This window comes from Macrobrachium rosenbergii, chromosome 46 (assembly GCF_040412425.1).
Source record: "Macrobrachium rosenbergii isolate ZJJX-2024 chromosome 46, ASM4041242v1, whole genome shotgun sequence".
NCBI classification, from domain to species: Eukaryota; Metazoa; Arthropoda; class Malacostraca; order Decapoda; family Palaemonidae; genus Macrobrachium; species Macrobrachium rosenbergii.
In genome coordinates this window covers 5,855,001-5,871,774 of record NC_089786.1, presented here as the reverse complement: position 1 = coordinate 5,871,774, position 16,774 = coordinate 5,855,001, and positions in this window count along the sequence as shown.

Genomic DNA, 16,774 nt, shown 5'->3' with positions numbered 1-16,774 from the left:
TTATTTAAGGTTAAAGTTGGCCATTATCGTGCGTCTGGCACAGCTATAGGTGCCAGCAACAGAGGCCACCACAGGGCTGTGGCTGAGAGTTTCATGGGCCGCGGCTGAGAGCTTCACGGGCCGTGGCTGAGAGTTTCATACAGCATTATACGCTGTACAGAAAACTCGACGGCGCCGAAGAAACTTGGGGGCATTTTTTACTTGTTAATTATTGCATATATATGTACGCAAAGAGATGTACTGTTCTAAATGATGGCTAGGGGAACTCAATACACAGGTGGACTTAATAAGTGACCATGATTTCTTCAAGGCACTTAGATATCCGTCCTGTTTCCAGTTCCTCTACTATATTATGAAGAATTTCACATGACTAAATCACATTTCCGGATGTACCTGAATGTATATTTCAGAAAGTGCATTACAGTCGATGTTCAGCAGCTGTGAACTATTCACATATCCTGAGAACTATCCAAGTTACTCACTGTGTCAGCATATATCTGAGTAAAGCACAAACTAGCACGATAGTGGACACAGCGAGGAAATATGGGGAAAATTTACGACAAAATTTACAACAGTGATTACCTAAAATTATCTAAGGCCTTGAATTTTGTTCTATCCGCCCCCCAGCTTTCACAAGAGGAAAATTCAGTGGCTGGATACCTAACATAAGTTTCCTCAACCCGGCATACGGGAAATACAATATATTAGAGCATCTTCCTTCTATTATTCATATCTTGCCATAGGGATAAGCTCATTACTTCATCCCTAAGTCTCGTGCAATTTCATTTGCAATACTTTAAGAGTGGATGAAAGAGAAACACGCATTTTTTCCCTTTTATCCAGCCTGTCAATAAATAATCTGGATTTTAGGATGACGAACAGCAGCAATGTTCCTCTTCCAATCAAAATCAAAACAAGAATGATACGGGATTTCCTTCGTTTTCGAAATATCAAAAACAGCGCAGGATTATTACGCGACTGAAAAAAAAAAAAAGAAAAATAGAACACAAAAATATATTTGCTTGTATGAACTTCCTCGTGCAACGGCTATTTTATGACAGCTCCTACTCGACATTGGCAGGTATTAATACATCAGACTCCAATGGATTTTTGGTATTCAATCAAAGTATCTGTACCGTGCTTGATGAAACAGGAACATAAGAATTTCAGATAAAACGCTCATGGAAATGACAGGCCGAATCCTGAAATGCTAGACGTAGGATGCCTCTTCAATAAATATAGAAAATATATATAACTACATATAAAGAATGAAGAATATGTATGGAATTATACTAAAACGAAATAGAATTTAAACCGGCTTACTAGTAGTCATTTCTCTCGCTTGTGACTGACATCTATGCCATTCAAGTCAAACAATTACAATTCGGAAAACACGAGTGATACTTTGAAATGATCAAAGAAAAAATGAAAGATATCACAGCTTCCGAAGCGTCTTTCTTCGGTGAAAATGAGTACAATTAAAATTTCAGTAACCCAGTACGGGTAAATTCTAAACCACTTCCGTTGTGATAATCATAATTCGGAAAAATGGAACCTCACTTTAAAATCCTCTTATAAAATCAAGGACGATGGATTTTCAATTTATATATTCATATATATATATATATATATATATATATATATATATATATATATATATGTGTGTGTGTGTGTGTGTGTGTGTGTGTGTGTGTGTGTGTGTGTGTGTGTTGTGTGTGTCCAAAAAGTCATGGTCCAATTTAAAATACTTGCAGCTTCGTAACTATACGCAATAGAATTAATCTGTAAAGAGAATAAGAAAGACTTGATGTGGTTAGTTTTTCTGTTCTTCTGAAGTTTTATTCACTATCTGTTTTATCAAATATTTAAACTTAAAATGACTTCTTTTGAAGGACTGCTATTGACCCAAGGCTTCACTAGAAGAGAAAGTAAACTGCTTTCTTTGGTTGGCTGAGCTAAGATGTACTGTCACTGTCCAAAGAAGGTTTACAGCCCAGTACAATAAAGAAGCACCAATCGGGAATTGCATAGCCATTCAAAAATGTATAATCAGTATTAATTCTTTCATTGCACTGATGTCAGAAATAAGCCGTGTAAGATAATCCTCATCTAACAACATTTGATGCATTTGGATTCTGTACTCTTTCATTTAAGTTTTTATTTATTTATCTTTTTTTTTATTTTGCAGAATCTTAAGCACTGTAGATTTTGAAAGCCTCATCTCCAAAGATGCTTTTCTTAGACTCTTTCTCGGACTTCTTTCAAAGTATTGTTCTATAGACGTTACAGTTCCTTCATCAACACATGGTCTACCAGACCGTGGTTTATCAATAACAGAACCTGTTTCCTTAAATTTCTTCATTCACCTGGCTATGCAATTCCGGTGTGGTGCTTCTTTATTGTACTGGGTTGCAAACCTCTGGACAGCGATATTACATTTTAGCTCAGCCAACCAGAGAACGCAGTTTACTTTCTCTTCCAGCGAAGCCATGGGTCAACAGCAGTTCTGAAAAAGGAGTCATTTTTCGGTTTCAGAAACTGTGAATAATCTTGGATTAAACAAATAAAAACCAAAACTTCAGAAGAACAGAAAAACTACACACATCAAGCTTTCTTATCCTTTCTACAAATGAATTTTATCATGCACATTTACGAAGCTACAATTATTTTGAATTGCACCATGAGTTTATGGACACCCTATATATATGTGTATATATGGGTTCGTTGGGAGCTTATCTACTTGTACACTGTTAAGACCATGCATGTGTATTGTTGTATTACTAAGAAACTTAACGAAAATGTATTTCTGGACATAAGAACTGAAGTTATTTCTTAAACATGTGGTTTCTCCTATCTTCTTAAATGAATAGATTCCTTCTTTCTTCTGTAAATACTAATAGGTATCACTTTGCCTGAGGAACTATATCAAGGCTTAAGACTTTCAATTCTACTACTTTCTCGCAGTGTATTTAACACTCTACTGATTTACTTCTTGTCGAGAACCTAATTTGTTATCATTTACTAAACTAACTAGTTGGTAAAAGCGAGGAACGTACTGACGTTGCCTGCGTACTTTCTGTCTGTCTCAGTTGCTGTCTTGTTTAAAGTCACTCCAAGCAACAATTATGAAATATGGAAGCAACATACACACAGTTACATGCACTGCAGAAAACTTTGGTGTAAACAGTATGCAAACCTACGAATATTATCAAATTTGTAAAATATTCAACAGTCCCCTAAAAGGACGATTGTGTAAAACAGAGAAGATAAGGCACTATGTATACTGAATATAAAAAAAACATGGAGAACGGCTTTCCACAATGGTCGTTCGTAATATGCAGATAAATATCTGAAGGACAAGTTTGGATTTCTTAACTGTGAGCTCCTGCCTGGCTATACTGGGTTTACAGTTATATGGAATGGAATGGAATGGAATGGAATATAGAATTTTGGACAAAAGGCCAAGCGCTGGGACCTATAGAGTCATTCAGCGCTGAAATGGAAACTGACAGTAAAAAGGTTTGAAAGGTGCAACAAGAGGAAAACCTCGCAGTCGCACTATAAAAGAGTTGTTAGGAGAGGGTGGGAAGTAAGATGGAAGAAAGAGAATATGAACAGAGGTACATGAAACCAACCATTTGCCAAGCATCATAGAAATACTATTAAAGCCACAATGGAAATAAAACAATATAAGTAATTTTCGGGTCGAAATCTGTCTAGCTCAAACCAATGCCAAACAGACTTCAGATCTGAAAGATAACAAAATCAGAACGTTTTCTTGGGATTTGAAAGTGAAAGAAAAAACACCCATTAAAAATTTACTTAATGCAGTGCCTGATAAAATTCAAAGGGGCTGATAAAAAGCATGGCATTTGAATATCATTATCATCATTATTCAGAAGATGAAACCTATTCATGTAGAACAAGCCCATCAAAGGGGCCATTGACTTGAAATTCAAGCTTCCAAAGAATATGGTGTTCATTAGGAATAAGTAAGAAGAGGTAAAGGGAGAAGCAGAAAGAAGAGATCTCACTTACTAAAGAGAAAAAATAAATTAAAAGTCATAGGACGGTGGTAGCCCCTTTAAGTTTCAAAAAGCTCTAAAACGTACTCACAATATTTTCTGTAAACTCCTTAACAATGAAGCGCAAAGAAAACTACAGTATCATAGCATAATTCCTGAGGACGATATCCTGTAAATACCAAGCGTAACAAGACACTTCAAAACGACACTTCAAAAATAATCTATGTTCAATAAGAAAGTCCCATAAAACCAACACTTCAAAAATAATCTATGTTCAATAAGAAAGTCCCATAAAACCAACACTTCAAAAATAATCTATGTTCAATAAGAAAGTCCCATAAAACCAACACTTCAAAAATAATCTATGTTCAATAAGAAAGTCCCATAAAACCAACACTTCAAAAATAATCTATGTTCAATAAGAAAGTCCCATAAAACCAACACTTCAAAAATAATCTATGTTCAATAAGAAAGTCCCATAAAACCAACACTTTTAATATGTTCAATAAGAAAGTCCCATAAAACCAACACTTCAAAAATAATCTATGTTCAATAAGAAAGTCCCATAAAACCAACACTTCAAAAATAATCTATGTTCAATAAGAAAGTCCCATAAAACCAAAAGTAATGTAAATTATTTAATTTAATAAGAACTGAGGATAAAACCAAAATCTGGGCATGGTTAGAGAATTGCAGAAACATACCCGACTACAGTGAGAAAGATTATCTATCTATCTATCTATCAATCTATATAATATATGGATTGAAATCGATCTATATAATATACAGATTAATACCTTGGGAATAGCTAACATCCTTGGGGTTAATTGTTCCCAAGGTAGAGTGAATTTGAAATTTAGTGAAATTTATGGCTTAATATTTGTAAAAATATAAAGAAACGTTGATATAATTAACAAACCTTTATATATACATATAGATGCGTATATATAATCTGAAATAATAATAATAATAATAATAATAATAATAATAATAATAATAATAATAATAATAATAATAATAATAATAATAATAATAATAAGAGCTATCTTACATCGAGATTTGCAATAATGTAATAAAATTGAATTCCTGCATAGAAGAAGGAATAAACACACATATGTCTGTGATTATTCGTGTTCCTTTTGTTACATAAATAGTTTCAGGATAATGTAAATGGGCATATGAACAGCTAAAGATACTCCAATTATCATTTGTTTTTAAGCCATGAATATAGTATATTCATGACTTCAAAACACATAATAATTGGAGTATCTTTACTGTTCATATGTCCATTTACATTATCCAGAAACTATTTTTGCAACATAAGGAACACGAATAATCACGTAAATATGCGTGATACACTAGAAGTGTGAGTTGGATATGGTGGTAATTCGTAATGGTAATAATACACACTTTTACCGATTAATCATTCACTGGCATGTGTCTTATTAATTTCGTGTATAAGTCATTTTATCCCTATACTCCTCCTGTTTCATTTTCTTCACAGAATAGTATTCATTCCGTGGAAGGATCTTAAATAAGTTTATTGTCATTTTTGATAATTTGTAAGAATCTGTGGCAATTTTTTTAAATAAAGTTATAATAACTGCACGAACTTGTTCGAATCAGCGTTCATATCATTTGCCATTATAGTTGAATATTTTATTTACGTCCAAGAGAAGGAGAAAAAACTAAATAGGCTTATTTCTTGGAGAAGCTAACATTTCTGGATAACCAGAAAAACTTTATTTATAAAAATATATTAACAAAATGAGAGAGAGAGAGAGAGAGAGAGAGAGAGAGAGAGAGAAATATATTTAACATAATTTTCTTATAGACAATAAAGAAGAAGGTGAAGCAGCATCGTCACGTTCAACATTTTTCTATCTTTATCGAAATTGTATGATGAAATGAAAAGTTACACTTAACAACTGATCCCTTTGATAAGGAAGCTTATATAAAGAAATCTAGAATGACGCCGTTACTCAACACATATATATGATGAAATACAAAGCAAATAAGCATGGAATCGACAAAAGATCCGTATTGTAATGTGTGTTCGCATAATTTATCGACTCAACTGCCTTGAAACCTACTTGCACACACATTCACGTGTTTTTATACATTATATATATATATATATATATATATATATATATATATATATATATATATATATATATATATATATATATATATATATATATATATATATATATATATATATATATATATATATATATATATATATATATATATATATATATATATATATATATATATATATATATATATATGTGTGTGTGTGTGTGTGTATTTATGCAGATGTTCCTAAATTTCTACCACTATATATGTATGTATTGGTACTTTTGAATATATCTTAGAAAATAAAAGGTGAAACCTTTCAGGATTTTTATTTTATTTCCTTTTATCATTGTGGTACACCTGTATATGTACGTGTATATAGCCTATACACACACACACACACATATATATATATATATATATATATATATATATATATATATATATATATATATATATATATATATATATATATATATATACACATGTACGTTTGTGCATGCGCGCGCGTGTATGTGTGTCTGTACGCAAGTGCCTGCATGTTGCCTCTGGGCGTGAGAGAGAGAGAGAGAGAGAGAGAGAGAGAGAGAGAGAGAGAGAGAGAGAGAGAGAGAGAGAGAGCCAGCACTTATCAATGAAACGGTGCATTACGTCAATATATGTATTACTTTATAATGACGTGGAGGCCATAGAGAGCAAATAATTATCCGAGTTCGGTCAGTGACATGACAACCACCAAGTGTAAAGCAATACTTTAGTGATATCACCTGGCATCCCGATGACATAATTGTTGCTAAAAGAATATTGCTTCCACGCAGGAATAGAACTATTTTTTTTAATATATTGACATATATCTTGACCGCTGGAGAAATTACTAACTACTGAAGAGTACTTTTTTATAAGTGTCATATTCGGCATATTTTAACATGCGAGCGATGTGATGCGGTATACTTAGTGATAATTTCACTTGCAAAGAAGTAAATACTGGTTTTCGTTGACTAAAACACTATATCAACCGAGATAGGAATTCATCTTCCTGAAGTCTTGAAGTCTAAAGAATTCATTCGTACATTGGATACCGCACGTTCATTACACTTATTCAGAGAGACTCGATTAGATCTGAGTGTAACTTTGTGTGTCAATATTCTTCGTGAATCCAAGTGTTTTTCCCTAGCAGATGAAATTTCTCACATTTTGTATTTGTCTTTAACTTTTCTTCAGCAATACTTGCTCGCAGCTAAAGCTTGCTTAACAGTAACAAGATATATTTCTGTTTTCATTTTGTTTGTCAATGATAACTTGCAAAGTTCACTCGTGTTGACCTTTCCTGAACCACTGAACAGCTTATGAACACAGTATACAAGAAACCCCCAAGGGCGATAAAATCATGAGGTAAAAATGCAATATATGAAATACGAAGTAAAAAGTAGTCCTCTCACTAGTAAAATTTCTCAATATAATCATGACTTATTCTATAAATATCAAAACAAGAGTCAATACATTTACAGAACCATTCAAGACTCACACACTTGGTCGAAATCTAGCTTTTAAGACACACTTGATCTAAAGCTAGCTTTCAAAACACACTTGGTCTAAATCTAGCTTTCAAAACACACCTGGTCTAAATCTAGCTTTCAAAACTTACCTGGACTAAATCTAGCCTTCAAAACACTCTTGGTCTAAATCTAGCTTCATAGCACACCTTGTCTAAATCTAGCCTTAAAACACACTTGGTCTAAATCTAGCTTTTAAAACACACCTGGTCTAAATCTACCTTTAAAAACATACCTGGACTAAATGCAGCCTTCAAAACACTCTTGGTCTAAATCTAGCTTCTAACACACCTTGTCTAAATCTAGCTTCTAACACACCTTGTCTAAATCTAGCCTTCAAAACACACTTGGTCTTAATCTAGCTTTCAAAACACACCTGGTCTAAATCTAGCTTTCAGTACACACCTGGTCTGAATCTTTCAAAACCCACTTGGTCTAAATCTAGCTTTCATAACACACTTGGTCTGAATATAGCTTTCAAAACACACCTTAGCCTAAATCTAGCTTCCAAAACACACCTGGTATAAATCTAACTTTCAAAACACACTTGTTCTAAATCTACCTTACAAAACACACTTAGTCTAAATCTAGCTTTCAAAACAAACCTGGTCTAATCTCTTTCAAAACGCACTTTGTTCTAAATCTAATTTTCAAAACAAACTTGGTCTAAATCTAACTTTTAAAACATATTTGGTCTAAATCTAGCTTTCAAGCCACACTTGGCCTAAATCTAACTTTCAAAACGCAAGTGGTCTAAATCTAGTTTTCAAACAAACTTGGTCTGAATCTATCTTTCAATACACACTTGGTCTGAATCTATCTTTCAAAAGACACCTGGTCTAAATCTAGCTTGCTAAACGATGCCAATAGTATGATAGTATTCCTAATGAAGTAGAAAACCAGATCGACTCTCAGTTCCACGGATACCACCTAAACAGAGAAAATAATCAAGAGTAGATATTTTTCAATATAAAATATAAGCAAGAAGGGAAATTATGCACTGACCATCGTAAACTTTGGAGAAGACCAAGCATGTTATCAATCAGTGCTATTCACGAGTTTGGGATGAAATAAGCCTGTAATATAGTTTTAACTATAGTTTGATAAGCAACAGCAGTTTACTATGAGCAACATGGAAGGCAATATACAATACTGGTACCAATGGTACGACAGTGGTACTATGGTGAATACAGACATCCTAAAACTGTATGAATCCACAAGAAATACATTGCTAGAATCCTGTAGTAACAATAATGGAACACAAACGACCAAACAGTGATAATGTAAAGTATAAGGTTTAAATATATATATATATATATATATATATATATATATATATATATATATATATATATATGTGTGTGTGTGTGTGTGTGTGTGTGTGTGTGTGTGTGTGTACAGTATATGTGTGTCTGTAATTTAGCAGACGGTTATTATTTATGACAGCCTTGTTCAAAAACATGACTTTTCAACTAATCAGTCTTGAGCTTCAATTCCTTAGGAGCTTTATAGGACGTTTATTGGGGCCCTGTTCTTGAAGTTAAAAAATATCAGGACAGCAACCTTTCGGAAGTGTTACACGACAGAAATAGCTCACTGCACATACATTTTAAAACCATACATAAAGGCCCCTTCCTTTGAAATGGTTATGGTTCATAATTTTATGCAAATCGACCCATCAAGTGATAAATAAATATATTAGTTTAGAAAAACAATAGTGCAAGATTTTTAAATTTATAAGCCATCGGTCTTTCAACAGCCAAGTTAATTTCAAAACCACACATTCACGCACTGAAATATATGTACACGCACATATGTATATATAAGCGTGTATGTATGTATATATGTATATATTTATACATACATAATTTATATACACACACACACACACACACACACACACACACACATATATATATATATATATGTATATATATATATATATATATATATATATATATATATATATATATATGTGAGAGAGTAGAGAGAGAGAGAGAGAGAGAGAGAGAGAGAGAGAGAGAGGTGTATCTTTATCTATAAAATTTTTGCCTAAACAGAGGGTACCTCCATCAGAAGCTAACATTCTGGTTCCCAGCAAGTATTTTGGAATGAGGTTGCTAGCCCAATATGTATGTATATATTTCTAGATGCATTAAATTTTTTCATTCTAATTATAATCATGACTATTTTTATTGTCGTTGCCAAATGCGCCCGACGTTAGCACAAAGTAGAACTAACAATAAAGTAATAAAAAAAAAAACCTTGGTTTGGATCCGGCACTGATGAAGTCGGACCAGGAAAAACACTGCTAGAAAAAGTACTGCGTTCAAAAGCAAGCCATTATAAATGTTAATGACACGGTATCAATATAATCCTGTTATAATATAAAACCTTTTCGACGACCATTAATCCGCATTTCCCTCCTACATGAAAAAAAAAATAAATCGTATAAATGATACCTAATTTAGGGATAAAACAAGTTCTGAAAGAAAAGGTTTGTTTCTAAAAGCTAATGCTCCTTCACAGTAAGTATCTATTCATCTATTTATTCATTCTTTTCTTTTTTAATATGTGGGATCTCTTCTTTCTCTATTTCCCTTTACTTCCTCTTTACTTCTTCCTAATGAACACCATATTCTTTGGAAGCTCGAATTTCAAGTTAGTGACACCTGTGTGCTTGTTCCATATGAATAGGTTTAATCTACGGAATAATAATAATAATAATAATAATAATAATAATAATAATAATAATAATAATAATAATAATAATAATAATAATAATAATAATAATAATAATAATAATAATAATAATAATAATAATAATAATAATAATAATAATAATAATAATAATAATAATAATAATAACTATTTTAGGAATATATATGTAAATTGACGAAGTTGTTATCGAAGACCCCGGCTTTTAAACCAAAAATTCGCATATTACTTGCTCACCTTAAATAAAGAGCCAAAGAAACGTCACCTGAGGCTAAGAAATCCCAAAATCACTCCCAGAAACGTGGAAAAGAAAAGTGCGGTTGCCTATTCCTTTAATGAATTATGAAAATTCAGATTTATCAACCTGTGGCTTTATCGAGCTCCTACTTGGCAAGGAAACAGCACGCGAAAAGCTTCGAGAGACTAATGCATCTAAAAGTCACCGAAATGGTTTGCGAAGTAATCGGCTTAAACAGGGCTTTTTCCGGTATATTAGAATTATGTTTTGTATGTAAATCTAGATGTTATTATTTCGACTACAGCCTTATAGGAAGACGGTGCCTCAGTAACATTCTGTGTGAATGTGTTTTTTTTTTTTCCCAGAGAAAACTGTTAAATTTATTATTATTATTATTATTATTATTATTATTATTATTATTATTATTATTATTATTATTATTATTATTATTATTCAGACGATGAAACCTATTGATATGAAACAAGCCCACAGGGACCACTGACTTGAATTCAAGCTTCCAAAGAATATGGTGTTCATTAGGAAGAAGTAAGAGGAGGTATAAGGAAATACAGAAAGAAGTGATCTCACTTATAAAAAAAAATTAATTAATAAATTAATGGAAACAACCTTGTATAGTACGATTAGGCAAGATTGAATATCCATACGCAATGTTCTTCCAAAACATTCTATCTTAAATACAAAAATTTTTTGTAGTATAACTTGACAAGAAGGAGTAATTCTATTCTTCTATCCATATTTTTCATATGTATTGACTAAATTTATTCAAACTTAAAATTGTTAACAAACTTTTACGATTACGGGTAAGAGGTTCAGCAATAAATATGAGAACTTTCTCTGTCAATTTATGTCTAACTACAACGTGACTTATACAGAATCTCCCGCATTTTGTTGAAAATATCCAACTGTCTAACATTTCTCGAGCTTTGTATTTTTAACTTGATGGAATAACAACAACAACACTCCTATATGCAAATTATAGCCTAAAACTTCTGGTATCTTGGTGGCAAGATTTTTATTATTATCTCTAATTGGTTCCTTCAGGCAGCGGCTGGAGGCAGGTAATAGGTCTCCTCCCAGTCTTGCATTTAATAAAAAGATAAAGGAAAAAGTTTTGAAATTCTTTATATCATGTGCAATCTTCCATGGATTTATAATAATAATAATAATAATAATAATAATAATAATAATAATAATAATAATAATAATAATAATAATAATAATAATAATAATAATAATAATAATAATAATAATAATATATCTTATTTCAGCTCAAGACCATATCCATGGAATATACAAAGTAGAGACAATGCACAATCTAGATGCATGATAATTTACTTCACTAATTCTGTAAACAAAATTTAACTGTGTGAGGATTGCAATCACGAAAGGAAACATCTCATACCAAACAATAAACAGCACCCATGAAAAATATATAATCATGAATTAAGAGCAAAACTTTTTACAAATCATCGTATTGCGGTTCAGAGTACGTCATTCTGTAAACAACTGAAATGCAACAACTCGTATTGCCCATGTTTTATATAAGTTTCAAGATTATTTGTATTCTTTGAAGAGATTTGCAGTACTGAAGGTCACTTTCCCATTTCTACTTGAGATATGTGATGCAAATGATAAAAGATGAATATGAAATATTTCAAACAATACCAGCATTCATCTCGTTTCACATTTCAGTACAGACACAAGGAGTATGTTTAATAGCATAAAAGAATTATATAGACATATATCAACACACACATATATATATATATAAATATATATATATATATATATATATATATATATATATATATATATATATATATATATATATATATATATATATATATATATATATATATATATGTGTGTGTGTGTGTGTGTGTGTGTGTGTGTGTGTGTGTGCGAGCGTGCATGCGTGCGTGCGTGTGGAAACAATTCACATGAGTGTCTTTTTAAATTTGAACCGCCCACCATCATTTTTTTTGAGATTCAGTCTTCGTGTTATGGCATCCTAACTCCATTATTCAATTAACGTTGTAAAAAGAAATTATGTGAATAGTAGCGCTTCAGAAATATGAAATTATTCCTCTGTTACAAACGTGTTTTAATGCTTTTTGTTAAATTCCCGTCACGGACACCCTAAGTTTATAGCCGGAATGTTTGTTTTGCCACGGAGTAAGTGGGCTGATTATTACGAATAAATTCTGTCTGTCAAGTGAAGATAGGTTTTTGTAATTAGGGTCTGCTTTTATAATTAGTTATTATCTCGGCCAACGTGGTTGGTCTCTCTGACGATACGTTTGCCAGTTTGCTGTCCTCGTCTCTACTCTCTCTCTCTCTCTCTCTCTCTCTCTCTCTCTCTTTAGATAATCCTGAGTTCAAAACGACATGAAGTACTGACACTACTAAACATTACCATAGAATTATAAGCAGAAGCTCACAGATCGAGTAAAACCGATAAGAGAAATATCATTTACTAATGGATGGCCAAGATATTGACACGAATATATTAATAAATTAATATAATCAAAATGAACGTGGGTAGATCTCGCCATGAACAGAATCAAACTATATTGCATGGCACTGACCCTGTTGTAATATTCTCACACTTACATAAAAATTCACATTATAAAACATCGATAACGTATCGTCATAAAACACTCACATTGCTTGAACATTCTCAAAAATAACAAGCAAATAGATCGGGTCTGAAAACACCAGCAGATATTTGCCTTTGCAGATCGACTGAGTGCAGGAGCAGAAGCCCCGAACTTCATTTGCACAGATGAGCCAAAAGAAAACCCGATCTCTATGGTGGAGGCAAATGATGAATTCGTATAGCATCATATCGCATCCATCATGCAGCACGGGCGTTTTGTGTGCGGGTTAAAACGGACGTAATAATATCACGGACATCAATGGCTTTAACAAACAAGAATGCTGAACGATGCGCATTGCAAATTTATATATTTGAATGGCAGAATGAACATTCATATTTGATCAACACCGAACGGTGCAAGAGACAGTCGGCGGTCATTAGTAAAGTGGTTTACATGGCCAAACGAAAGTGTGTTTGCAATATTGTGGATGCTGCTAGAGTAAACTTGATTCCAGCAAATAGTGACAATGATATATATATATATATATATATATATATATATATATATATATATATATATATATATATATATATATATATATATATATATAGAGAGAGAGAGAGAGAGAGAGAGAGAGAGAGAGAGAGAGAGAGAGAGAGAGAGAGAGAGAGAGAGAGAGAAGGATAGGTAAGGTAGTTAAGATGACAGTGAGTGGGGGGAAATAAAGAGGGTAAGTAATTATAAGAGAGGGGAGATGGAGAATTAGGTGTTTCAAATAGGAATGAATGAAGAGAGAAAGGTTAATACAAAAAAAAACAGATTTAAAGATGGAAAAGAGAGATGTTGTCTGGAGTAAAAGTGAATGCAGTCTTATGTCGATGGAGTATTTTGAAGATTTGTCGAATGTGGAAGAGAGAGGGAGAGATAACTGAGTGTGAAACTGCTTAGTGATGACTACAGACTGGAAATGCTTAGTAGAGATGAGTGACAGAATGGAAGTGCTTAATTTAAGTTTGACAATGAATCTGAATATGAATGTTGAAGATGTCCTGGCATAAAAGTTTGAAGAATGGAGTGAGATGCTGCCGTATGATGGCTACAGTGTGACTGAATGGCTGACCAAGATATGTAAGGGATACCTGGACTGCGGAAAGATTTCAGAGAATCGTTTAGAGAAATAACTGTTCCACTGTGAAAACAGGTAATGGTGATATCAGCATGTAAGAATTATAGGGGCATAACGTAACTCAGTATATAATGAATAGCATATAGCATGATCATCATTGAGAAAAAAGGATAATAAGACGATTCATATTGGATGATCACTGCGTGTTAAGGAAAGGAAGATCGTGTAGATTAAGTTTTTTGTTATGAAACCGATATTCACGAAGTGTTAAAAGGACTGATGGTAATGCGAAATTTTTCTGTATAAGGGGTTCATCGATGGTCCAGAAGTTCAAGTGCAAACGTGACCGAGAACGCTGCATTATTTCAACCTGGAGCCACTCGTGTTAAGATATACATACACACTATATTATATATATATATATATATATATATATATATATATATATATATATATATATATATATATATATATATATATATATATATATATATATATATATATATCAAATAGGGTGATATTTATTTGCCGACGCGTTACGTACCACACAGTAACGCGTCGGCAATAAATATCACCTATAGATGACAGACTGTCTCCTTGTCACCATGTTCTGATATATACTGTTCTTGCGCCAACAATTCCTGTCCTATGTGTATATATATATATATATATATATATATATATATATATATATATATATATATATATATATATATATATATATATATAAATGCATGAGGACAAATATCTTTAACAGTTTTTATCAGCAAGCTGCATAACTGACTGTAAATTTTCTCATGTGGTAGTCATGGAGGAAGGGAAACTTTGTATTTTAATTCTAATTTAGAAAAATAGTCATGTTATAAGCCGAAATTAAGATAAGAACTCCAATGAGAAACCTATCATTTTCATATGGACAACATATTCTAACCACAGGGTAAAAAAGCTGAAACAGAATTTCAGACTAACACATAACAAAATTTTTGTCCCATACGCAAAAACTCTGACAAGATATGAACTTCGTACGAAATATTTCCTATGTGTAGATTAAGAGCTTGCGTTCTTTAGTTTTCTTGCGAATGCCATTTTCAATACAATAGCAAACCAACATAGAAGCAGTATCTCTTCAGGTAAAGCAGCTTTGCCAAGGTACGTTCCTCACTTTCAGGAAGACCCAAGCAAATGGTGGTTTATATCTGATACTTGTCTGAGTACCTGCCGAGCTATTTGCCTATGGATGTATGTATATATCTATGTATTCTGGGCATTATTTCTCTCTCTCTCTCTCTCTCTCTCTCTCTCTCTCTCTCTCTCTCTCTCTCTCTCTCTCTCTCTCTCTCTCGGAATGCATGAAATATTTCTTTATGATCTTTATCAGTCATATAGTTTCTCTCTCCCTCTCTCTCCAACCATGGATTCATGCTATAGCTTTTATCACTGACACCTTCACGATTTCGCATAGTCCTCTCTCTCTCTCTCTCTCCGAGAATGCATGATCACCCTTTTCACGTGCAAAATGAGACCGGCGGGGGAGCGAATGAAAACGAAACCCTCCCAGGTATCAATGTGCTTGTGGTTTCATCATCCCCGCCATGATCCTATTTCATCTTCTTCCTCGCCACGGTGATGAATCCTTTTAGCCAGGGAGTCATCATCAGCGGTGCCAACCCCCTCCTTACAACCCCCCACCCCCACCCCCTCTTTCCTCCCCCTCCCCAGGTTCTTGAATATCTCTTTATGATCATTATTTTTCGTCCATATCCAATATGTCTGATCGACGTCGTATTGTCAAGCATGCATCGACTTTCTTTTATGTTTCCTCATAACTGTCAGGGTTTTTATTCCTCCACTCCTTTGTTACATTTATTTTACTCCAACTTGCATTCAGAGGGCCACCTCTCTCTCTCTCTCTCTCTCTCTCTCTCTCTCTCTCTCTCTCTCTCTCTCTCTCTCTCTCGCCTTTCGGTTTGAACCCCATCAGGTCTGGGTTCCTTAATTGAACCTCACTTGTATTCACCTCCGTTCCGAGTCTTCAGTGTTTAATTAATTTCATTATGCTCCTCTCTCTCTCTCTCTCTCTCTCTCTCTCTCTCTCTCTCTCTTTCTCAACTTCAACTGCCATTCAAATACCATAGGTCATGCGAACGGGGTCCCCCCTTTATTTGGAAGATGTGCAGTAATTTTTTTCCATTATATTTTTCCATTCTCGTTCTTCAGCTTTTCGGACTTTCTTTCGTAACTGTATAAAGGAACAGAAATGGTCTTTTTCCTGTTAATTCTCCTTCAGTTTCACTGCAGTCTTTTACCGTCCTAACTTCTTTAATTAAAATCTTCTTTGATCGAAGATCCATACAGGCTTCATTTCCAAGAACAATTGTTACCTTCCGCAAAAAAAATCAAAACACTGTTAT